Here is a 23,719-nt window from a genome sequence, read left to right as displayed (position 1 = left end):
GTTTTTGAGAAATTCACAACATGGTGAGAGAGAAAGAGTAGCTGACAGACGCACAGGTGAAGAGACAAATTTAGCACGCTGCCACCACAACAGCAGTAATAGCTGGCCATGCAGATGGGGTACCTACAATGGGTCACATACCACACTAAACACTTATATCAGTTTCCTGGGGCTGTTGTGATAAATTACTACACTTCGTGGCTTAACACAACAGAAATGCACTGTCTCACAGTTCCAGAGGCCACGAATCCAAAATCCAGGTGTCAGCAGGGCCAAGCTCCCTCCAAAGGCTCTACGAAGGATCCCTCCTCTTGCCTCTTCCAGCTTCTGGTGGCTCCAGGCGTTCCTTGACTTGTGGCTGCATCACTCAAATCTCTACCTCCAACTTCATACGGCATCTCCTCTCTGTGTCTCACGTCTCCCTCTGCCTTTCTCTTATAAGGAAACTGCCATTGGATTTAAGGCCTGACCTAAATCCAAGATGATCTCATCTTGAGATCCTTAACTTAGTTACATCTGCAAAGATCTTTATTCCAAACGAGGTCAGATTCTGAGGTTCCAGGTGGACATATCTTTGGAGGGTCACAATTCAACCTACTATAGCACTGTATATACATCAGCTTACCTCCTCCTCAAAACAATCCTCTAAGGCTAGTTCTGCTGACATCCTCAGTTTACACGTGGTGAAACTGAGGCCCGGAGAAGTTAATAACTTGCTCAAGATGACATGATTAGCGATGAGAGAGCTGGGATGTGAACCCCCGTCCGTCTGATGTCTTAACGCTACTTTCTACAGCCTCCCATCTCTATGAGTCCCACGATAGCCAGAAGGAGAGTGGGCCCATCCAGCCTGCAAGGTCAGAGATGGATCCTCGGATGGAGGGAAAGCTGAGGCCAGCCCCAAGGGGGAGGGTGTGTGAACCAGAACAAGACGCCAGGAAGAGCATCCAAGCAGGGGAAGCCCATTTGTGGAACCCAGGGGCATCCAATTCACTGTCAAGGAACAGTACATTATTCAGTGCGGCTGGACCGAGGGGTGCAAGAGGGAGAGAAGTGAGGCCTAGAGAAGAGGGCTCAGTAAGGCCAGGGCACAGAGGGGCGCGGATGGCACGGTGGGAGGCTGCCCCTGTCCTACAGGCTGTGGAGAGCCATTGACCAGGGTTAAGCAAAGGGTAGAAGTGTGCTGATGCTAGACTCTTGGATCACCGACCAACGTGGAAAAGTTGTCCACCTCCTGTTGGCCAACCCTGCTGACTGCCCAACCATAAACGTGCAGGTGTGAGAACTAGGGGAGCTGTTACCACTCAGGGCCCTGGGCATCCAGGCACAGCTCCAACACGTCTGTGTATGGTGTGCCTTCTGGGCTCAGAATCCAAGTCTAACTCTCAAGCCAGCTTTTTGAAGAAGGCATTTCTGATACTAATGACAGTAGGATGGTCACCTCAGGCAAGCAATTATAATGCAAGAGTAAGAAGTGGTCGGCTCACTGTTGGGAAGGCGTGAGCCCACCTCTCTCCTTGAGGCCCAGGAAGACAGAGCTGGTCATAGTCAGCGCACACACAGGCTAAGCACCCCCAGAATGTATCAGGAAGGGGAAAGTAAACAGGAACACAGCTCACGGCGTAAAGCAAACGGAGAGACGGCTCATCCCAAGTTTTGGCTGCCCAGACTGCACCTGGACCATGGCCTAGAGGGTGGAGAGGGGTGACATTGAGAGAATAGATGATTTTAACCTCGTTAGCAGCAGCCACCATCCTGAACGCCTGTGAGCCCAGCTCCCGAGTTCCTGCCGGCATACCTGTGGCTGAGGTTGGTGAGACTCTGGGCGGTCTATTTGCTCACTGGAATCCTGTGTATTCTGTGGGCAGGAAGAGTGTCACAGTTAGACCCACACTTCACTGTGAAAATATTCATGCTTCACCAGGAGACAGCGAGAGGGGGGTCGGGATAGGAGGGGCAACGGCGGGGAAGTGCCCCTTCAATGAGTTCTAAAGACCAGCAGTGGTGCCCAGCTTCAACCTCTGAGGAGCAACTCGGGATTTTCAGTTTAACACCAAGAATGCTTCTCACGTCTAGTTGTAGTTTTCCACGATCTCAATATTTGTAAGGAAAACACAGTTTCTGTGGTTTACCCCGTTGGAGAAAATCAAAGAATTAAGAAAAATTCTGGTGAGCTGGGGAGACAGAGCTAACCACTCATGTAATTATACTTGATTCCAGTTCAACGTTAATGGGGAATCTGCCGTGTGCAGGTACCAGGCAACATAATCTGTGCCCTAGCAGCCTGGGCCCCTGTGTTCTCAGGGGCCATTCAGGGCCCTGTGGCCATTTCACACGAGAGAGTTTAACAGAAATTCAGACCCAACTTTTCTCCTCTGTTGCTTGCCTACCTTCCAGCTACTAGGTATTGAAGGGCAAAGAGTGTTTTAGGGGACGGAGTCAGGCTGCCTGGTTGCAATCTTGGCTCCGTGGGGCTCAGTTTCCTCATCTGTAAAATGGGTGACAGCACCTTCCTTATAAGGCTGTCCTGAGGACACGTGAACAGCCCCCTAGAAAGTGCTTAGGCCAGCGCCTGGCGCATGGGAGCCCTGGGCAGCTCCATCCGTATTATGACTCAAGGAACCTCAATTCCTCCAGTTTCATATTCTCTCTGCTGGACTTCCTTAGCCATATGATCTAAGGGAATTTCTGCCTCACATAAAATAAATTTTTTTTCAGCCCCACGCTTCTCCCAAAGGAGCCCTTCTCCTGGTTAAACAGTTCTAGTTACCAATGACCACAGTATTGCTTCACTGGCCATAACTTTTCATAAGTTATTGGATCCATTGAAAGTGTTTTTAACTACAAATGCTCTAGTTCTGTTTGATACAAAGTTAATGCAGGCAAGTAATTGCATCTTCTCCATCTATTATTTGCAGAAAGAAATGAGAGTCACTTAGCACATCCTTATTGTCAAAGGGTTTCTCAGCCCACGCGATTCTGTAGGAAAGGAACTTTCCATTCTTTGCTGAAGATGTCAGCCCCTGGTGAGATGAGGGGGTTGGGCAGAGAGTGGATCAGACGCCATCAATCTCGCAGGGATGACAGACAGCAGACATTTGTCTCCTCGCTCTGCAGTTCAAGCTTCGGGAACACTAGTCCATTCTCCTGCCCAGCCCTTGAATTTTCCTAGGGCTTCCCTGAGAAGTGGCCTCCTTCTCCTTCTCAGCACTCCCACTGCCTCCCGAGGCAGCTCAGCTGGAGAAACAGGAGGAAGAGGAAGGGTGGGCTTGCTGGACCTTGGCTTAGGGGACCCCGAGTATGAGTTTGTTTGTGACAGACGCCGCTGTGGGTAGGAAGTCATTGGTTATTTTGTGGCTGGGAGAAGACTTATAGGTAACAGGAAAGTTCTTTCGATGGCAAACTTGTTAGGGTTATGAGATCATTTAAGGAAAAGAACTTTGAAAGTGGGTGAGTGTCATAGAAATGGAACACTCTCAAACGAGAGCACAGTCAAGTTGGTAAGCTTTCCACGTCAGGACCTTCCCACATAAGCCCTTTTCTAATTTGGTAATAGAATGTTGAATAAAAACCACAGGCTGGTGGAATGATTTGACTTATTCTCACTCTTCACTACTTTCAAATAAATATTAGGTCTGAAGGCAGGAGTTCTGGAAACAGAACCCATGCACACGCTGTTTTTAGCCCCGTTTGACATGGGAGGAAATTGGGGTTACAGAAATTTGTAGCCGAGGGTGCACGGCTACAAGGCGACAAAGCCAGCACCAGACCAGGTCTGTCCGCCACCTGAGGCTCAGTCAGAGGTAGGCTGGGTAGCTGTAGCCCTTTATGTTGCCCAACATAAGGATGAAGGCAGATCCTAAGCTTTTCCTTCACCAGGACACTTTCTTCTTAGGGCCGATATTGACAGAATGCAGCATTTTGCTTTAAAGGGTAGCACCTCTTCTGCCAGGATGTCCCATAGCATCTTGCCTTCTCTCCCCTCTGCCCCTGGGCTAGGGCAGCCTTGGGAGGGCAGGAGAGGTCCTGGTCAGGTTGGGTTCCAGCATCCAGCTCACTGCAGGCGTATGCCCTCTGCCGCTGGGGGACGCTCTGTGAAGTCCACTGTGCATCCTTTGGGAGAGGCAGGCTGTGCTTCAAACAAGCCTGTGGGCTCCGCCCCGAGGATGGTTCCAGGGCACAGTTTGTGCTCACTTTCTGCCCAGGCTCTAGATTTAATGCCTCGCTTTCCCAAGTGTGTCACACACGAGATGACTTGGGGTGGTACAATGGAAACATTTTTATGGCAGTTATGTATTATTGTAATGCATATTAGTTCTGCATATCCTCGATAACCTGTGATTTCACAGATATTGCTTAGGACAAGAATAATTTTATAGATATCTCTAACACGTTATCTGCTGTACAACAGCTGATGTATCTGCCACCCCCACGTCCCCAGTGAGGTGCACACTGCAGCAAGAATATACGATTCAGATTACCCTCCTAGGTATGAGAAAGTGGGGGAAGAAATAACATTTCGGAGGTGACTTAGTGTGTAGGATGATAACGTAGGAGGGAGGTGAGGAGCAGGTATTCTGGAGTCAAACTGCCTGGACTGGGAATGCTGTGTGACCTTGGGCACGTTACTAAACTTGTCTGTATTACTTGAAAGGTTGAGCCACTAAAATCTGAGGGGTCCTTTGTCACTGCAGCTCACATTACCCTCATACAGCTGCAGCAAAGGATTTTCTTCTCCACTGTGAATTTACTCATTTGAAGGACATAAAGTTATCAAAACTAAAATCATGTGTTTATAACATTGAATATCTTACTGTTATTGCAAAGAATAAAATAATGTAGCATGTTCAAACCTGGACAATTTTGAAAGAATTTTCTTCCTAATCAAAATCTTCAGAGTTATCAAAGAGGCCACTGGTGGACTCAGAAGGTGGCTCTCCGAGCGGGCACAGGACTGCTGCCCTCGGGCTGTGCTGCCTCCTCAGCCGGTGACCAGATCTGCACCAGAAGCCAAGATTTCACGGTCACGGACCTACCGACAGAGAAGGTGTAATTTCAGGTCATAAGGATGTCACCTTAAAATGAACATGGCTTCTACTATTCTGCCTTACACTAAGGACATTTCTTGTCAACAAACAGTTTACTGTATTCTTGTTTTAAGCTAGAAAAAAGTTTAACAGTAATTTTTCAAGTTAATAACATACAGTCTCCTCTTAAGAAAACGGATGAAAGCGAAAGGTTACATAACCTTTTCAAAAATAGTTATTTTTCTGATTGCAGAAGCAATATATGTTTATTTTAGTAAATTTGGAAAATACAGAAAAGTACAAAGTAAAGAATTTTAAATTGCTTATGGTCCAACTAATCAGGAAGTGCGTGTATAGAGACATACACGTGTGTGTGTTACCATTTTATTTTTTCTGTCCAAAATTGAAGTCATACATACGTTCTATTTTGTAACTGTCTGGTTTTCACTTGCCATATTGCAAATGTTTCCCATTTCACGATTCTCCTACATTATTTTCAAACCTTCGCTGCCAATCCCGCACCTGCCTTCCTCCCTCCTCACTTGAAGCAGACGGCTTCACCTCTTCCTTCTCGGAAAAAATAGAAACAGCAGAAAGCAGTAACTCCTTCATTTTCCTGTTACTAAACCTGCAAACCTCCCACACCCGCACACACGCTTTCGTGTTTCCCTTTGAGATGACAGAGAAGGCAATTCTTTGCTAGCTCAACTGGGCCCTCCTGAATCTGCTTTGGGTCCCCCCTTCCCCCACCTGGCCAAGGTCCCCCCTAAGCTCTAGGTGGGCAGATCCAGCAGCCTTCCAGCCTCTTCTCACGAATGGTTCAAATGCACCTCAAAACCCATATTTCCTAAGCAAACCCACGACTCCTCCCCAAGCCTGATGCTCGTTCAGTGTTCTCTGCCGTGCAGTTGTAGATGCAAGAAACCCAGACGTCATCCTCGATGTCTCCCTCTCACTCACTCAATATCCAATTGGTCCGTCCAAATTCATTTTCCAGGTATCTCTTAAATTCGTCAGCTTAGGTCCATCTCCATCACCCACTGCCTCCCTGTCTCTCATCTGCACCCTTAAATGGCCGCTTACTGGTCTACCCTCATCCACTATGCCCTCCTCCTAGCCATTCTCCAAACGACAGAGAGGCTAAGAGATCCTTTTTCATATGTTAACTAATGTCACTCCCTGGCTCAGAGGCTTCCCATTACTCTTAGCATAAAGGTTTTCAACCCGGCTTCCTTGAGTCTGCAAGACCTGGCTGGTGCTCTCCTCTCTAGGCTCATCTCACCCTGTACTGCTTCGAGCTCTCTGCATCCCAGCCACCCATCCTAGTCATCTTTCCATTCCTCATACTGTTTCTGCTCTGGCTCACCACCAGACCTTTGCATACACTGTTTCCCCGTCTAGAAGGTTCTTTTTCTCCTTTTTTCTAGCAACCTCTTTTTAAGTACCTCTTCTTCAAGGAAACCTTTCTTGACCTCTTTTACTAGGTCAAATCCTGCTACTGTTGGCTCTCAAGTTACCTCCCACTCATAGCACGTGTTACACCTATACTTTATGCTTGTTTGTGAGTTCGAGGTCCATTCCCACTAGATTCGGAGCTCCTCAGGGGCAGGAATCATGTCTGATTTATGCATGTTTATATCCCCAGCATTTAGTTCAATGTCTACCACATGATGTCACTTAGTAAACGTTTGAGGATAAATGAATGAAAGATACATTGAACTCTAAGGCTGAACTCAACATCTTCTCCCTGACATGTGGTTTTCATCCAGCATTTCCACTCCCAGAGAATGACACCACCACCCATCCAGTAGTATAGTCAGAAGCCTGAAACTAGTCTGTTAGGGTTGAATTGTGTCTTCCATGCCAAAAAGATATGCTGAAGTGCTAACCCCCATATCTCAGAATGTGACCTTATTTGGAGACAGGGTCATTGCAGATGTAATTAGTTAGGTTAAGATGAGGTCATACTGGAGTAGGTCATACTAGGTGGGCCCTTAATCCAATATGACTGGTATCATCATAGAAAGGGGAAATTTGGACACAGAGAGACACACAGGGAGAAGGCCATGTGAACACAAAGACAGGGATCAGGGTGATGCTTCCACAAGCCAAGAAATGCCAAAGATTGCCAGAAAATCACCAGAACCTAGGGGAGAGGCCTGGAACAGAGTCTCCTCAGAACCCTCAGAAGGAACCAGCTCTGCCGACACCTTGATTTTGGACTTCTAGCCTTCAGATTTGTGAGACAGTAAATTTCTGTTGTTTTATGCCACTTAGTTTGTGGTATTTTGTTACTGAACCCTAGGAAATGATTACATAGTCCTTGACCCTTCATTCCCTCTTATACCATCCCTTACCCCAACAATATCCAATCCATGACCATGTCTCATCACTTTAGCCTCCTAAATATCTCTCCAATTCACCTACTTCTTGTAATCTTCACTCTAACACTGGTTTCAGACGCCCCTCATCCCTCCTGAACTACTGCACTGGTGTCCTAGCTGCTCTCTCCACACTGCTCTGCCCACTGGAAACTTTTTTCCATGCTGCAGCCACAGAGATCTTTCTGCAAATCTGATTTTGTTACACAGCCCTTACTCCCCTTGCCCCCTACTCCTGGCCACATTGAACCTGCCTGTTCCTCTTGGAATACAGACCAGACTCTTGACATTACCCAGAAGGCCTCAGGCCTGAGCCCTGCTGTCCTTTCAGCCGTCTGCAGCCCTCCCCCTCTGCACTCTAGCTGTCGCCTGCCTTCTTTGTTTTCCTGGACAAGCCATGCTCTGGGCCTTTGCAATGAGCATGGCAGCCCCTCTGCCTGCCTGCATTTTCCTCACTCCATTCATTCCTCATGTTTCTCTGGTTCATCCTTCAGATCACAGTCTAAAGACTGTTGTTTTTTAGAGAAAGCTTCCCCCATCCCTGGATGAGGTTAAGTGCCACCGATACACCCTCTCTTCATATCCCATCATTTTCCATTGTGCCACTTGCCATGATTTGAGACTCTCACTTATTTCTGCCTTATCTGACTATATCTTTAAGCTTCCTTAGGGCATGGATCATGTCTGTTTTGCTCACCCTTGATCTCCACCAGTCAGCATAGGACCCACAGACAACTATAGAAAGAAGAATGAAGAAAGATTAGATTGTTAAAGTGTAAATAAGCCATAATGTATTTGACCAATCTTAAGTCCGGCCGTTTAGACTTTTTCCATTGTTTCACAAATGTAGCAACACTGTGAGGAATTGCAGAGGATTCCTTGTGCAAATATCTAATCATTTCCTTAGGACAAATTATTGAGAGGAACTGATTGCTCAAAGATCTTGAAGCTCTTACCTAATTGTTTAGAATTTCTCCAAATGGGAAGGTGTTAACCAGAAGCATATGAAAGAGAGAGAGGGAAAGAAGGAGAGGGGCAGAGAGAGAGAGAGACAGAGAGAGAGAGAAGGAAGGAAGGAAGGAAGGAAGGAAGGAAAGGAGGGAGGGAAGGAGGGAGGGAAGGAGGGAGGGAGGAAAGAGGAAGGAGAGAGAAGAAAAAAGGGGAGAAAGAAGGAAAGAAGAGAAAGACCACCACCTAAATTAACGAGCCTTTGTCTCCTGAAGAAGGTCTTTGCTGAGATTGCTGCCCAACCAGTTTCCTAGACCCACTCTCTCTGTATCCCTGCCAAGCCATCCCTGGGAAAGGCAAAGTTAGACACTCTCAAATCCCGAGGTTTAAGATAATAAAGACCCTCAGAGGCAGGGGCAAAGCAGTTCAGGGCTTTTTGTTCCCCTGCCCCTTTGTTCCAGCGACTTCTCCCATCTCAAAGGACTTTCAACCGCACCGAGGCCTGACACTTTGCCCATCCTGGTTCTCACAGCCTTCTCCAAGGACAGACAAAGCAATGTTGGCACTGAGGAGGGCCCGCAATAAAGGGGACTGAGAAAGAAGAAAGCGCCGGGCGAGTCTGGCCGGGCCCAGTATGTTCAGTTGCTGCAGCAACTGAAAGTTAAACAATGAAGAGGGGAGGGGACAGCCATTTTCCTTGGTCCAGTTGTCATGGATACTGGGATTTTAGAAGTAAAGGGGTGAAGGGTTTTCTTTACAAACAGTGCCTTTTTTCGCTTCCTTGGCCTGTGTCCTTGCTCTGGGTTAGGGACCTTTCATTCTGAGTCTTGCTGTAAGGAGGCTAGGAAAGAGGGGTAACGGCAGGATACTTTCAGTAAAGGTGACCTCCAGCCAGCAGCTCTAAGGTCCATTCCTGCCTAAAGTGAGGCAGAAAGGACTAGACATTAATGGAAATTTCCATCCACTGAGCTCTCCCCACCCACCTTGTAGGAAGGCTGTCTCTCCCCTTGACCTCTTTCCTCCCAACGTTCTGACTGTCCCGGGAGTGTTCACACATGGCAGCAGCCTAAGGTTTCGGCTTTGATTCCCAACCCCCAGAGACCCCTAGTCACTTCCCTCCCTGCTTCCCCCTCCAGGACTTTGCAGGAGGAACACAGCCCAGCCCTCCTAAGATGTTGCACGTTGTCTCCCAGCCTCTGGACCCCGAGACAGTGTCAGACCTGGCCATGTCCTGCTGAGCTGTTCAGCAGAGTACAGTGAGAAGGTCACCAACTTTAGTGACCGCAAGTCAAGGCTCAGCTCGGCCACGTACCAGAATGACCTTGGACAGGGTACTGAATCTCTCTGAGTCTTATTTCTACATCTGGTAAAACACAGATTATAATATTTAGCCCGTGGCATTGCTGAAGGTATTAAGTGAGAGACTGTGTGCCATCCTGGGACTCATCGCAGACACTGTGAACATGCTGGTGGCCTTGCCCACGTCCTCACCACCCACTCCCTCCTCGTCTACACATACACTCACACGCTTTCACACACTTTCACACACTCTCTCACACTCAGACATTCACAGTCACACAATCACACATACTTACACAATCACATTCACAAATATATGTACTCACTCTCACACACATTCTCTCACATACACACTTATACACTCTCACACACTCAAATGCTCTCACACATTCATTTACACATAGCTTTCCATTTTCGACCTAAAGTGAAAGATGCCGCAATGTTTTATTTTAGTCTTTATCAAGCAAGAGGGAGTACAGCTGTGTGGTATAAGCAATTCCATCTGTCCATCTGTCCATCCGTCCATTCAGCCAACAACACTTACTGAGGGTCTAACATGTGCCAAACACTGAAGTCATAAAGGGCCACCAGGCAAAGCCACCGGCCACCAGCTCGTGTCTGCCAGGCTGCTCTGCTGATGGGACTCAGGGTGTCCCCGAGACACTCCCTCGGCATCCGTGCGCCTTCTCTCCCAATACCTGGCAACACAGGCTGAAGCACAGGTCACAAGGACTGCTCGCGTTTGGACCAGGGCAAGGACGGGCTCATGGCACTGTGCTTGCTTCGGGCATCCTACAGGCTGGAGCTCGCCTGCTCTTCAGCAGAGTCAGGTAAGTCAAATCGACCCCAGTACCTCACAAACGTTTGGAACGAATGCTGGACACCCTTCCAGGCTATGATCTGACCTCCAAGGACAGTCTGGTTTTTCCTCTGCCTGTCCTGCACTGCGTGGGGACCAACGGGCTCCACTCCTCACCCTCGGTGCCTGGGAAGTGGGTCCAGGGACTGCCAGCGTGGAGCAGAGGTCCCTCACCACTTGTCTGTATGGGATTTGAGCCACCAGCCATGTCAATGGTGCTTCCCAGCCTGGCTGGTCCTGTTTAACACAGTAAGACGAAGGAGTCAAATATGCCACCCCGACTCACATGGTGTGTGACTCGGAGTGGGTCAACCTCCCTAACACTTAGCTTCCTCATCTTTAAAATGGGAATAATAACTTACCTATCTCGTAGAGTTGGTGTGAGGATTCAAAAACACATGTGAACCGTTTTTGCCTGACAAATGTTAAGTACTCATAAACAATGGCTTTACTTTTTATTAGAATTACTATTCTTAGCTCTATTCTGGCTCTAGCTATGCAAAAATCATATATATGCATACTAAAAGGAACTAGAATGAGTCACAGAAAATTGAAAGCTGTAGATTTGTTTAGAGTAATAGGATTGCACGTTTTTTACCTTAATGTCCATTTTAACATTGTTCCAATATTTCCGCAAGAAATAAAACTTAAAATCATAAACACAGGTATCTGAAGTCTGATTTATAGTAACCTCATAAACAAAATATTTTACTTCAAATTCTTCTATTTGTGTGCATGACACACAGCATTAACATCTCCTAAAAGGACAGAAGGCAGCCCCTAGAAGCATCCGTTGAACATCAGACGACAACATCAGAAACTTATCCAGACCCCCAAATCCAAAGAATTAATTCCATAGTAATGGAAAATTCATCCATAAACTTAGCAATAATTTCACCTGTATACCTCGCTATGTCCTGAACAGAGCCTGCCAGATACTCGCCGTCAAGCATAAGGGCCATCCCAGATTATCCTAGGGCTACAGGTAGGCAGCCATTAAGTTCTCAACTGGATCATCCTAACTATGAGCTGTACAAGCAAGCAGGACAGTTGGAGATGGAGTTATTGGGCAAGAAGAAAAACTTTGTTCCATCTTGAAGGATGAACAGAAGCCATTGTTCTCATCCTGGAGACCATCCGAGCATTCACATTTAACTTTCAGCCATTCACACAGTGCACTAAGCATGGAAGAAAACACAAAATAAATATTAATGAAATGAACTGAATTGTCAAATTAATTCCCAGGATTTCAGAATGAAATAGATCTGCACAGCCATTGTCTACCTGCATCCATTTAGAGAAAATATGCTTGCATCTATTGACAAACAAAGGCAGAAATCAGGGGCAGATCTTCTTTTCAAAAAAAGTTGCAGAGATATTGGGAACAACTTTTAACACATACAAGGGGGTGTTTACCATGAGCCAGACACTGTCCTGAGCACTTCCCATGGATTATCCCATTTAATCATCATAAACTATGATGTGTAGATGAGGGCACAGAGATATAGAGAAGGGAAAAAGAAAATATTAGGTATTATTATGAGGGCAACAGCCGGAATTTGTTTCCCTGATAGCGTGATTGCATAGCAGAGAAATAAGAAACAGAGCCAGGAGAGCAGTTTGGGCTAAAGTCAGGAGGCTCCAGGTTGCAGGTCATGGGAATCTGAAGTTCTGTTGGGAGTAATCAAGGTCTTAGAGTAGGTAAGCAAAGCAATATGCTAAGATTTCTTTCAGATCTTAAGAAATAGAATATAAGTAGAACTGGAAATGAAGAGAGTAGAAGCCCCTTAAGAAAACACTAAGGAAAGAGCCAGCATCACCATCCCCATCTTCATGGATCTCCATCCCCAGACCCACTGCCCTCTGACCCTCACAGCACCCACAAGGGAGGAATTACTATCTCCATCTGATGCCTTATTATCTGTCATGGGGGTGTTTTTAAACTAGCACCCCAGATAAACTATTGCTCCAAATAATTCTGACACAGGGAGCTGCTAGTATCTGAAGAACACTGGCTCTCAGAGAGATGATGGTTCCTGTATCCCCAGCCAGGACCTCGCTTTTCTTTCTCTCCACTTGTTCATTCCCCCCGCCCTCAGAGTCTCAGCGGAAGCCCCAGCTCCCTGGCAGCACGTCTCCTTCAATCCGGCAGTATTTACCATAGCAGTCACCATGATCCCTTCTGTACCTCTAGACTGATGAGGCCTTGGGATAAAAATAATTCACCCAGGCTTATCAATAGAGAAACTGCGACTTGGCTAAGTTCAATGCTTTAACAACATCTCAACTTTCGCAAGTTTCCCAGCTCGGCACCAGTCCTGCTTCTGCATGGTGGTGCCTCATATCCACCTGGCTGTCAGCTTGATGCAAGCCCACCATTCCGAGTGTCTGACTGTGGATTCAGCTTCTGGGTGACTGGCCTCAAATCAGGGTGGAACAATAGGCAGGGTGTGTGCGGCTCGGTCCCCAGGGACTGTCCCTCAGCACCCGCTCCAAAGACCCCCCATTAGTCACAGAATGCCCACCCACTGCTGTGCACGGTAATCCAAATTGGGTTCAAGCCCCCTGCCTCCGTGCTGCATTGTAATGCTATATTTTTTATTCAGCACAGGATCAGAGAGCCGCTAAGACCTCACGTTGCCAACATAAAAGAAGAAGAAAGATTTCGCTAATCCCGATGAAAATGAATTCTTCTTATTTTTTCCTAAAAAAGGAAAACACGAGGGTATTACATTGGCCTCTCAAACAAACAGAAAAATCCCTGCCATCCTGAGATGGTTAAAACAGGCAGCTCCACGAGTCCACACAAAGAACGGCAATGACACACCCCTTCACCTCTCCCCGGCTTGTTTTCTTTTCCTGGATATTCCAGCTGTTTTTTCCTGGGGTGCTTTTGGATACGATAATCCCACTAGCCTTGAAATAGAGTATCAGAGAGGAAGCAGGGTCAGAGGGGGGAAGATGTTCACAGGACTGGAGTGAAGAGAAGAGAGCTAAGGGAAAGAGTCTGCAAGGAAAACCGTGCCCTAAAATCGGCCAGGTTTTTATGAAAGAATCTGAGCGTTTCGGAGCCAGGAGTGACCGTGAAGATAACTAGTCAGACCTTCTCATTAAACATACACGCATACCCATACACACACACACACGTACATACACATATACACACGTGTGCATATATACACACACACACACCCATACACACACAAGGCAAGTGAGGCCGAGAGGGCTTTGACTTGTCCAAGGAAACGGATGCTGCATTTAGGGCTATAGGTTAAGAGGAGCGGGGACTGTAACCCACCAATCTGTCTCGGAAGAGCCTCCTGTAAGTTTCAGCAAACATCTCCTGGCGAGCAAAGACCCTGAGGACCCCGCTTGATCCCGTCAACACTCACCACTCCTCTGCCCTCTACAAAGCTCTCTCTCTGACTCATTTGTTCACTTACACACATCCGAGCAACAACTGAACCAGGTACTGTAGGGGGCCGCACACTCTGGTCCAGGGGCCAAATCCAACCTGCTGCCTGGTTTTGTATGGCTCACGAGCTAAGAATGGTTTCACACTTTTTAAGAGTTGGAAAAATAGGTGCTTTTTAAGACTAATATTTCATAACACATGAAAATTATATAAAATTCAAATTTGGGTGCCCACAAATAAAGTTTGACTAGAACACAGGCACACAGTGCATTTCTGTATGGTCTAAGGCTGCTCCCACAACATAGCAGCAGAGTTGAGTACGTGCAGCAAACATGGCACGGTCTGCAAAGCCTAAAACGTTTACTCTCTGGCCCTTCACAGAAGAAGTTTGCCTTTGCCGACCCCTGGTAGTGAGAGGAGTCTTTAACACTGTGGGTTTGTAGATCTACAAAGTCCTCCACTTTGCCGACACTACAATTGGAGCTCCAGCCCAAGGCCACCTCTTAGGGGCTATGCAACCTGGGCTAATTTATAAGCATCTCTATGCTTTGGTTCCTTCATCTGTAAAATGGAAATCATGTTTATTTCAAAAGTATAATTGAAACCCAACTGATGTCAAACAAGGTCACCCCGCCCTCTGAGATTTAAATAGCATTGGTTCAAGTTCAACCACATGTCCTCTTCAACATTCCCAGGGCCTTGCATTCTCTTGGTCACTTCGGCTCCAAATTCCAGCTCTTCTCAAACTTTGATCTCACTCATCTCCCCACTTCCTTTTCATTTCCATATTATACAGGAACAATCTAGTTTACCACCTTGATGCCTACATTTCCATGGTCACAGATTCCATGTTTTTGCTAAAGAAAAGGCCCCTCGCTCTGTATCTCGCCCTTAGAAGCCCAGAACAACTATCAGAGCCTAAACATACTTTCTCCCTACCCCAGCAACCTCTACATGTATATTCAGTGTCCCACTGATATGAATTCTGTCACCACCTCCCCATTAGAAGATAGAAGCACTATCAGTAGGCTTGGGGTTTACTTGCTTTTTCTCTCTATTAAAGTATATATAGTAGCTATCATACTGCTTGAGACATAAAAAGAACTAATAAATGCTTTCCTTTCTATGGTTTTCCCCCTTAAAAAACACAGACAAAATACAAAACGTGTAACAATATATATTGCACACGTGGATTGTGAACACAGACTTGCCCACAGTGAAATTCTCCACCTGAAGTATGTATAAGGGGAAGGGGGGACAAGACTGTGCTAGGGAACACCACCTAGGACAAGGTGGCAGATTTCTCTTTCTTAGGGTCTCTTGTGAGGTTATAGTCAAAACATCGGCCTAGGCTACAGTCATCTGAAGGCTCGACTGGGGCTGAAGGACTTACTTCCAAGATGGCACACTCACATTGGTATTGGCAGGAGGCCTCAGTTCCTCACACAGTCTTCTCCAGGGGGTTGCTGATGACATGGCTTCCCTTCAGGTGGGTGATCCAAGAGAAAGAGAGAGAACCTAAAACAAAAGCTGTGGTATTTTATAACCTAATCTTAGAATGACATACCATACCATCCATTCTGCCATTTTCCATTGGTCACACAGACCAATCCTGGTACAACACAGGAGACTACACAAGGATGTGAGAGACAGACTGACGACCTGCTTTTGGGACGCTTGAGACTCTTTGAGTCCTTCCAATACATTCTTGTTTCTTACTTAAGCTAGTTTGCATGTTTTACTATAACTTGCAACCCAAAGAGCCTCGAATAAGATGGAATTCTGAGACTAATGCTCTGTATTTCTACCTCTGAGAAAGAGAAAAGAAATCCTTTCCACATAATTATTGTGAAGCTAATAGTACAAACCAAAAGCAAACAATGAACAACTTGGTATTATGGTTACTTTTGCTGAAACAAATTATCTCACAATTTAGTGGCTTAAAATAACCATTTTATTTCATTCACAATTTTCTGGAATTCAGGAAAAACTCAGCTAGGCAGTTCTTATTTGGGGTCTGTCATGCTGTTGCAGCCAGACGTGTGTTGGGGCTTCAATCATCTGACTTCAGTCTGGCTTCACTGGGCTGAATATGTAAGATGGCTCACTCCCATGGCTAGCAATTGATGCAGGCTGTCCACTGGGAGCTCAGCTGGGGCTGTCAAACAAAGCGACTACCTGTGGCTTCTCCAGCATGGCAAGCTCAGGTAACTGGACTTCTTACATGTTGGCTGCTTCCCCCCAGAGCAAGCATCCCAAGAACCAGGTGGAAGCTGCATAGCCTTTTCTGACCTAACCTTAGAAGTCATACAGCATCATTTCTACTGCGTACTGTTGGTTAAAACCAAGTCAATAAAGTCAACCCAGATTCAAAGAGAAGGAACGTAGACCCCATTTCTCAATGGATATGGCCAGAGACAGCTGATTATCCCAAACATTAGACCTATCCATGCCAAGCTCTCATGGGAGAAACGATGCCTCCGACATAAAAGTGATTAGGGAGTGATCTCCTCAGTTAGAGTGTAAACAGCCTTAACTAGAAGAAACTGTCCATCTGCTGGCCCAGGACATCTTTCCTTCTGGAAACTTAAAGAGATCTCCCAAACCACTTTTATCAGGACACCTTTTCAGATTCAAGTAACAGAAAACTCAAGTCAAACTACCATAAACAATAAAGAAATTTATTGACTCATATACCTGGAAATTCCAACAGAATGGCGGTTTTTAGAGTTGGCTTAATTCAGAGGTTCTGCATACATTTCTCAATCCTTCTCTGGCCCGTCCCTCTTTCATCCTAGCTGGATAGCAAGAAAGTTGCAGCCGGTCTGGCTCTCCTCCATTGTTGCATGACCATTTCCAGAGATAAAGAGACCGAGTTCCTTCTAGACATTGTCTGGAAGAATGCAGATAAATTTTTTAAATGCCCATAGTTAGCCTCTCTCCATATATTATTAGACCAAATTGGGTTATATGGCCAACCCTAGGCAGTCACTGGGGAGAGGAATGGAGTAACTCTTTAACCAACCAGGCTCACCCCTAATCCCTACGAATGGGCTTATCTTCCATGCATGGAGAGATACCCCATCAAAATTAGGATTTTGTTAGAATTGAGGAAATGGGAAATGGGTGCTAAGGAAACAATCAACAATGTCTACTACCCTGCACTACAGAAAAGGAATCCCTAAAACATCTAAATCAAGTGTAATCTGTCTTTTGCTGTCTTTTTTCCCCATGTGCAAATACAGAATCATTTCTCTGAAAATCTGTCCCCAAATAATTCTAGAAGTCTCCAGAAAGCAACTCACATGAGATTATAAACTAGTTCAGTGAGTTACCAGTGCCATCTGCAACTTTCTCCTGCTGGGTTCCACGGGTCTGCCAGCCATTGCCACCAGTTCTGCGCCTGCCAGGCATGTCTACCTCCCTCCAGAGCCCATGTTCAGTGGCCACTTGCAATGCTGGAAGAATGTTCTCTGCCCTACTGGGAAGACAGCAAAGCAGTGCTGCTTGGCCCCCAGTATGGCATCAGGATTTGCTAAGAGATAAGTTTCATATTTTATTTATCATATCCCCTTGCCCCTGACCCAACCCACGTCCTCCATGTTCATCGAACACAGCATTCCTTGCAGGTCTAGCCCAGGAGATAATCGGAATGACAAACTCTACACTGTGCTCAGCATCGCCTCCTCCTGAATTCAATAACTGAATTTTTTTTCTAATCACATTTGTCATTTCTGCCTCCCTCGTCCTTTAAGGTAAGTTCTCTCCTAGGAGGCCCCTTAACCCTCTTGCAAATATCCTTCTAATGGACCCACTCACCAGCTTGCCAGGCATCCCAGGCATTTGTGACCCCAGTTATCCAGCTTCATCTAGAGCAGAAACTCCTAACTTGAAATCCAGCCAACAACATCAACTGAGAGTGATTTCTTCTCTCTTCATCTCCCCTTTTGCAATCTATGATCCAGTCATACCTAAGCACTCCATCCATGGGGATGGAGAATGCCATGCTCGTAGGTGCCACCTTATCCTCATATGTGTCACCTCATATGTCTCAAACTTCTGAATTTCTCATATGCTACTCTCTTTACCAATTACACTCTCTTTAGCTGGCTCTTTCACCTTGCAAATTCCTGCACATCCATCAAGACTTGGCTCTGTACCTCCCATGAGTGACATTAGAAATAGACGTGAAGGGTTTATAAAATTTACTTCAGTGGCTCTCAAAGCATTCAAATTGGAAGATATCAGGCTACCAAGAGTTAAGAGGAACAAAAAACAGCACTGCCCTTGGGTCTATTCTAGAACAGGCTTTCTGAGCATTTCCCTGGACAGACCACATCACCAGGGCACTGACACTGGCCAGCTTCTGCTAATTACAGGCAAAACGCTATCCTTCCACATCTCTTAGCATCCTCAAGATCCTTCTACCCACTGAGCTGCCCAGCTCACCATGCACTCCCAGGACTGCCAGGTAGTCTCTCTCCCATGGCTTGGTGCAGAGAATCAGATTTGGAGTATCTCCCAAATGAATTGGGGTTTTGTTCCTTCCAACCTGTGTTGAAATTTACAAGACTAAAACAAAGGCACTCACTGTGCCCTGGACTTGGCTCTGCTCGGGACACTAATTACCCAATGACAGCACACGTGGGAGAAAGTGGCCAACTCTGATTAAGGAGCCCCATGGGAGGGCGCTGAGGACAATCTTTGCTTTTTCTTTCTAAAGTTGCCTTTGTCTCTATTACCAGTGGCCACTCTGCTTCCAAGCTGCTGGGCATTTGTAGGTACAAGTGAGTTGAGGGATGGACACCATGCTGGAGCAAGAGACCTTGATGCACTACCACATGCTGAGGCTGTGCAAGATTCTCTTTGCACACGAGCACTGTTCTTCCAACAGTTCTGCAAAATAAGCATTATTATTATCCCCACATGAAAGATGAAGGATCAAGAGCCTAAAGCTGCAAAATCAGAGGGAGACTAAGTTGGATTACAACCCAGTTCTGCTAAAAAGCCATTGCCCATGCTTCCAGAAGAAACTAGAAAGTATGGCTCTTTCCAAATCATAGAATCATGGCATTTTACAGCTGGAAAGGATCTTTCTAAAGACCACATTCAGCCTAGGCCCAAAACAGTGAAGGGACCTGACCAAAAACACACTTCTGAGAGGTTGACTGGCACAGACCTAGAGCCGGGGTCCCCGACTTTGAGGCCAGCGCTCTTGGCTCTTTCCCATCTACTTGCTCACCTGTCATTGTCATGGACTTCTCAAGGGCCTCTCCTCACTGATCGCTGACCAGACTGGTCTGTGCTGAACTGGCAGATTTAATCCATTCTTGGGTAGCTATCATCTCGGTGACAGCAGCCAAAAACAAGTAGCAATTTTCCAGCTGCAGAAGGAAGAATCTATAAATAAGTTGCAACTGGGGATATTTGCAAGATGGAAAAATAGCCATCTCTTTTTTTGCCAGCTGGAGTAACTTTGGAGTAACCCCTGGAGATCGTAACTTACTCCCACCGAATACAAGGCACTCAGCAATGTGCTGCTGGAGCTCAGAAAGCTAGCGTGCCCAAGGCCTCGTGGTCACTTAGTGAGGTGCCTTCCTCAGTGCTCACCATCAGCACAGCAGTGTGGCGAGTTGGGGTTCACACAGAGAGCTCAGGTACATGGAAACACAACCAAGGGTCTTGCGATTGGAGGGAAAACCAAAACCACAATGAAATGAACAAGGACTAGCCCCCTTCCCCAAGGCTGAGGAAATCAGATTGAACCAGACGAAAATCAGGCAGCAAGCCAAACCCTCTCTACCTTGCTGGGGAATCCCTCTTTGTTGCATTTCCATGGGGATGGGTACCCTAGGTACCAAGCAAGTAGATTGGCTCCTGGGAGATATTTCTCCTCTGAAAGTAATGAACGATGGGGAGGCAGGCAAGGTAACCAGGAGTGGAGAAAGGTACCACTTCCAAGACTGGAGGCAGAGAATTAAAACCCTCTGTACCAGAAGCAGGAAATATTGAGGTCAAACTTTACTAAATTCTCCAAGAGAATAAAATACAGGATGGAAAAATAGCCATCCTAAAGAGACTTCCTTTTTTTAATCCACAAGGGGCGAGATAAGCAACAAAGGTCTTAATTTGTAGTAAGAAACACTGAGTTTCAACATCAATCATAATGGAAAGAGTGACAAAATTTAAATCAGTTCAATTCAGTCAAGCCAGAGAGCACTGGGGCTTAAAGTTCACGCAGCATTCGATCGCTTGGGTTTAAATTTTGATTCAAGCCCCTGGAAGAAACCTGACTATATCAGGGAATAAGCACCCCACAACTCAGCTTCACCCACTGCATGAGAGTCACGGCACTGGTGTCCCCACATATTGTTGCTAGAATGAGGCACTAGGACATTTAGTGTTTACAGCACCGTGGTCAGTATTCTGAGCATGCTCCATGTTTATCTCAGTTAAGCCTCATGACAACTCTGTGAGGTAGTTACTCCTATTACACACACACACACACACACACACACACGTTGCACAGAAAAGGAAACAGAGGCATGACATGCCCACCATCCCCCAATGGTAAACAGGATTTGAACCCAGGCAGCCTGAGACTGAATTCTGTGTCGCCACCACACTGTCTGTCATTCACGTAAATGTTCACTAGCACCTAGCAAGCTCTTGGTGGCCCTCAGCTTCAGTATTGTTCTGATAGGCCCTGAGATGTTAGAAATCACTACCAAGAGAGGCCTCTCTGCAAATTTGGCTGGAACACTGAGAACAGGGCTGTCCAGAGACCAACAGACTCACTTATGGCAGCACAGGGTCCTATCCAGCCACCAGATGCAGAGTCATCTCTCTTTAAGCCGAGTCTCTGAAGCAAGGTAGACACAACACACAGAATGCAGAGGGGCCAACCAGAGCTACAGAGATGATTCTTTGCTTTGAAATCTTGGCATGAGTTTGCAACTTCATCTTAAAGATCAAGTTAGATTCCACCCAAAGCATTGACCACGTGTGTTCCTAGGAGAGTGACGTGTCTTTTGATGCTTAAACCAACAAGTGACTTCCTGATGGAACACCAGCTGTGCCCTCCCACAGACTCTCCCTTCTTTACATTCGTAGGGTCTCAGCTGGTGGCAATGACTTAGGTGGGCATGTGCCATGGTCTGTGCCTTTTGCACCCCTGGGTAGCTTCGGATGGTTCCAGGCAATGACTCACATCTGGCAAGGAAGAGCACACCATGCGTGCACACCACAGCTGCTGCTTCTCACAGCACACCACCACCCACACAGGCTTACACAATAAGCGTGTTTCACCAGGAGGCCCAGGTGCCTGCCAGCATTGTTTATCAGCCAGTGTTATAAAAACCCATGGGAACCTGGCTTCCCTGCCAGCCAACTAGGCCTGGTTCTTGCTCTTCTTGACTTTCCGACTGAACGTCACAGCAGGACTTTACAAGCAGAATTTCGAAACCCACAAGACTGCAGAAATAGACAAGCAGCAACGTTCACCTCCTGTAACTCATCCCTTATCAGCAGCACTCCTTATTCAGTAGGTATCAGTAACAGAGAGTAATACCAAGACACTGGGTAAATATAATTTCTCCTAGACTTACCTGCCCTGGGCCCAGAAGTTGTGATCCTTTGAGAGGAAACTTACCTGTGAATGTCTGAGAGGCAGCCTAGGGTCCAAGACTGAGGCCACAGGAAGACGTGTCACCAGAGGAGGGACCATCTAAGGCCTCCCCCATACACAGACCCTTAGTGACAGAGACAATTGACATGGTCTCCAAGAAGCCATGACTCTCCCCATAGATGGTTAGAGCAAGCATTTTGCCTCATTCTCCATTAGAAGTCTATGCAGCAAGGAGAAACCATACCAGCCAACGAGTGCTGAGCTTTCTCCAGTACAACTCCCCGAGCTTAGCACTTTACAGTTAGTATCAATCTTCCCAACAGCCCTATGACGTAAGTTTGGAGTTTGGAGTTGATCTGTAACCCGTTATAACGTTTCACACTTAAAATAATAAGAGGGACCGGCCCAGTGGCACAGCGGTTAAGTTTGCAAGTTCCACTTCTCGGCGGCCCGGGGTTCTCCAGTTCAGATCCCGGATGCGGACACGGCACCGCTTGGCAAGCCATGCTGTGATAGGCGTCCCACATATAAAGCAGAGGAAGATGGGCACAGATGTTAGCTCAGGGCCAATCTTCCTCAAAAATAAATAAATAATGAGAAATATACTCCTCATTAGCATTTTTGTGTAGAACTTCAGGTTTTCACTGAGAGAACTGAAGGTTAGTGGGAGAAGTCTATATATTGTCAAGTGAAATACAATTTAAAAAGAAACATGCTCAGCATTACTTTATTTTGTTTTTTGAAAAGTGTGTGTGGAACTGCACAGAGAATGGGCATTAAAGAGTGCACACTGAGAGATGCTAACATGAGTAATATTTAGACGGCTGAATTCCAAGGGGTTTTTATTTTCTTCCTTGCATTTATCTGTACTTTCTATAACACAAAGGTTGTAATAGGAAAAAGGAGAAGGATTAGGTTTGTTCTGTGGGTTCCCATAGGCCAGGACTGATGTATGGAGATAGCAGGGAGTAGTCAGCTCACGTGAGAAAGAACTTTCCACCAGTAGAGCTGTAGAATAACAGAGTGGGGAGAAGTGGGTCCCCTTTCAGAAGAAGTGGCCAAACAGGGTGGACATCCACATAGTGGGGAGATTTTGAATTCTTGCCAAGGAAAAACATAGTGGGGGTTTTAGCTCCAGATCTTGTCTTTAAAAGCTCAGGAACCCAATTTTTTTTTTAAGTTAAAGGTAGAAAAATGAAGTAAAAAAAAAGTGAAAGAAGGAGAAATAACTTACACCACTTTTTTTCTTTTTTCTTTTTTTTTTTTCTTCGCTGAGGAAGATTCTCCCTGAGCTAACATCTGTGCCAATCTTCCTTTATTTTGTATGGGGGTTGCCACCATAGCATGGCTGCCAACAAGTGGTGCAGGTCCCTGCCCGGGATCCAAACCCAGGCCACCAAAGCAGAGCACACCAAACTTAACCACTAGGCCACAGGGCCAGCCCCACCTTGAACTTTTTTTTTTTTCATTAGATGGTGTGGATTTTTTTGGATGGTTTTTCTTAATAATTCTTTTTCTATTCATTCCATTCATTACTGCATTTTCCATTTAGAAAATTTGAAAAATAAAAAATATAAACATAATAAAATTCTCTATAATCTCACACACAAAAAGCCACTGCTAACATTTTCCTGTATTTCTTTGAAATTTTTTATACTTTTATATGGTTTGAATAAAATTGAGTCTGTTTTATAAATGTATACTCATACATACACATATATATGGACATATAGTGTGTATCATCCTTTTCGTTTAACATTATATCATAAGTATCTTACTATGTCATTAAATAGTCTTCAAAATTTTTATTTGTTTACTGTATAATGTTTTATCATAGGGACTATATGGTATTTAACAAATTCCCAATTATTGGACTTACCTTATTATAAACATGACTCAAATACTTATAGTAGGTAAATCTTCATCTCCATCATTCTCTCCCTCTCTGTCTCATCTTCCCCTGGGACAGATGCCAAGACGTGGAATCTCTAGGTCAAAGAGTTTGGACTTTTTAGAGGTCTTTAATAAACATTGCTGTTCAGAAGAGCTGAATTCTTTTAAATTCAGAAGTCTGTGAAGGGCTTCTCACCAAACTCTCCCAAAATCAAGCGTGTTGTTTTTTAAACTTTGCCAATATAACAGAAAAAGAAAGTGACATTTCAT

The 23,719-nt window shown here is 45.8% G+C and overlaps 1 long non-coding RNA gene across 25 annotated transcripts in view; it reads right to left on the bottom strand.

Moving 5' to 3' along the window:
• LOC106832101 (uncharacterized) overlaps positions 1-23,719 on the bottom strand; it is a 225,347-nt gene that overhangs the window by 195,978 nt on the left and 5,650 nt on the right. For 19 of the 25 annotated variants that reach the window (XR_011497559.1, XR_011497560.1, XR_011497562.1 and 16 more), the window contains exons 2-7: positions 23,436-23,544; positions 19,172-19,313; positions 16,627-16,822; positions 15,343-15,447; positions 4,854-5,032; positions 1,799-1,858 (exon numbers count right to left, since the gene is read on the bottom strand). This is a non-coding gene — a long non-coding RNA (uncharacterized lncRNA). Of the gene's footprint in view, positions 1-1,619; positions 1,688-1,733; positions 1,859-4,853; positions 5,033-8,105; positions 8,144-15,342; positions 15,460-16,626; positions 16,823-18,671; positions 18,826-19,171; positions 19,314-23,435; positions 23,545-23,719 lie in introns of all 25 variants that reach the window. The other 6 variants (XR_011497555.1, XR_011497554.1, XR_011497549.1 and 3 more) reach the window with 6 other exon arrangements.

The sequence above is a fragment of the Equus asinus genome, chromosome 2 (assembly GCF_041296235.1).
Source record: "Equus asinus isolate D_3611 breed Donkey chromosome 2, EquAss-T2T_v2, whole genome shotgun sequence".
Classification (NCBI taxonomy): domain Eukaryota; kingdom Metazoa; phylum Chordata; class Mammalia; order Perissodactyla; family Equidae; genus Equus; species Equus asinus.
Note: the sequence above shows the minus strand (reverse complement) of the source record. Positions and strands in the feature narration are given on the sequence as shown.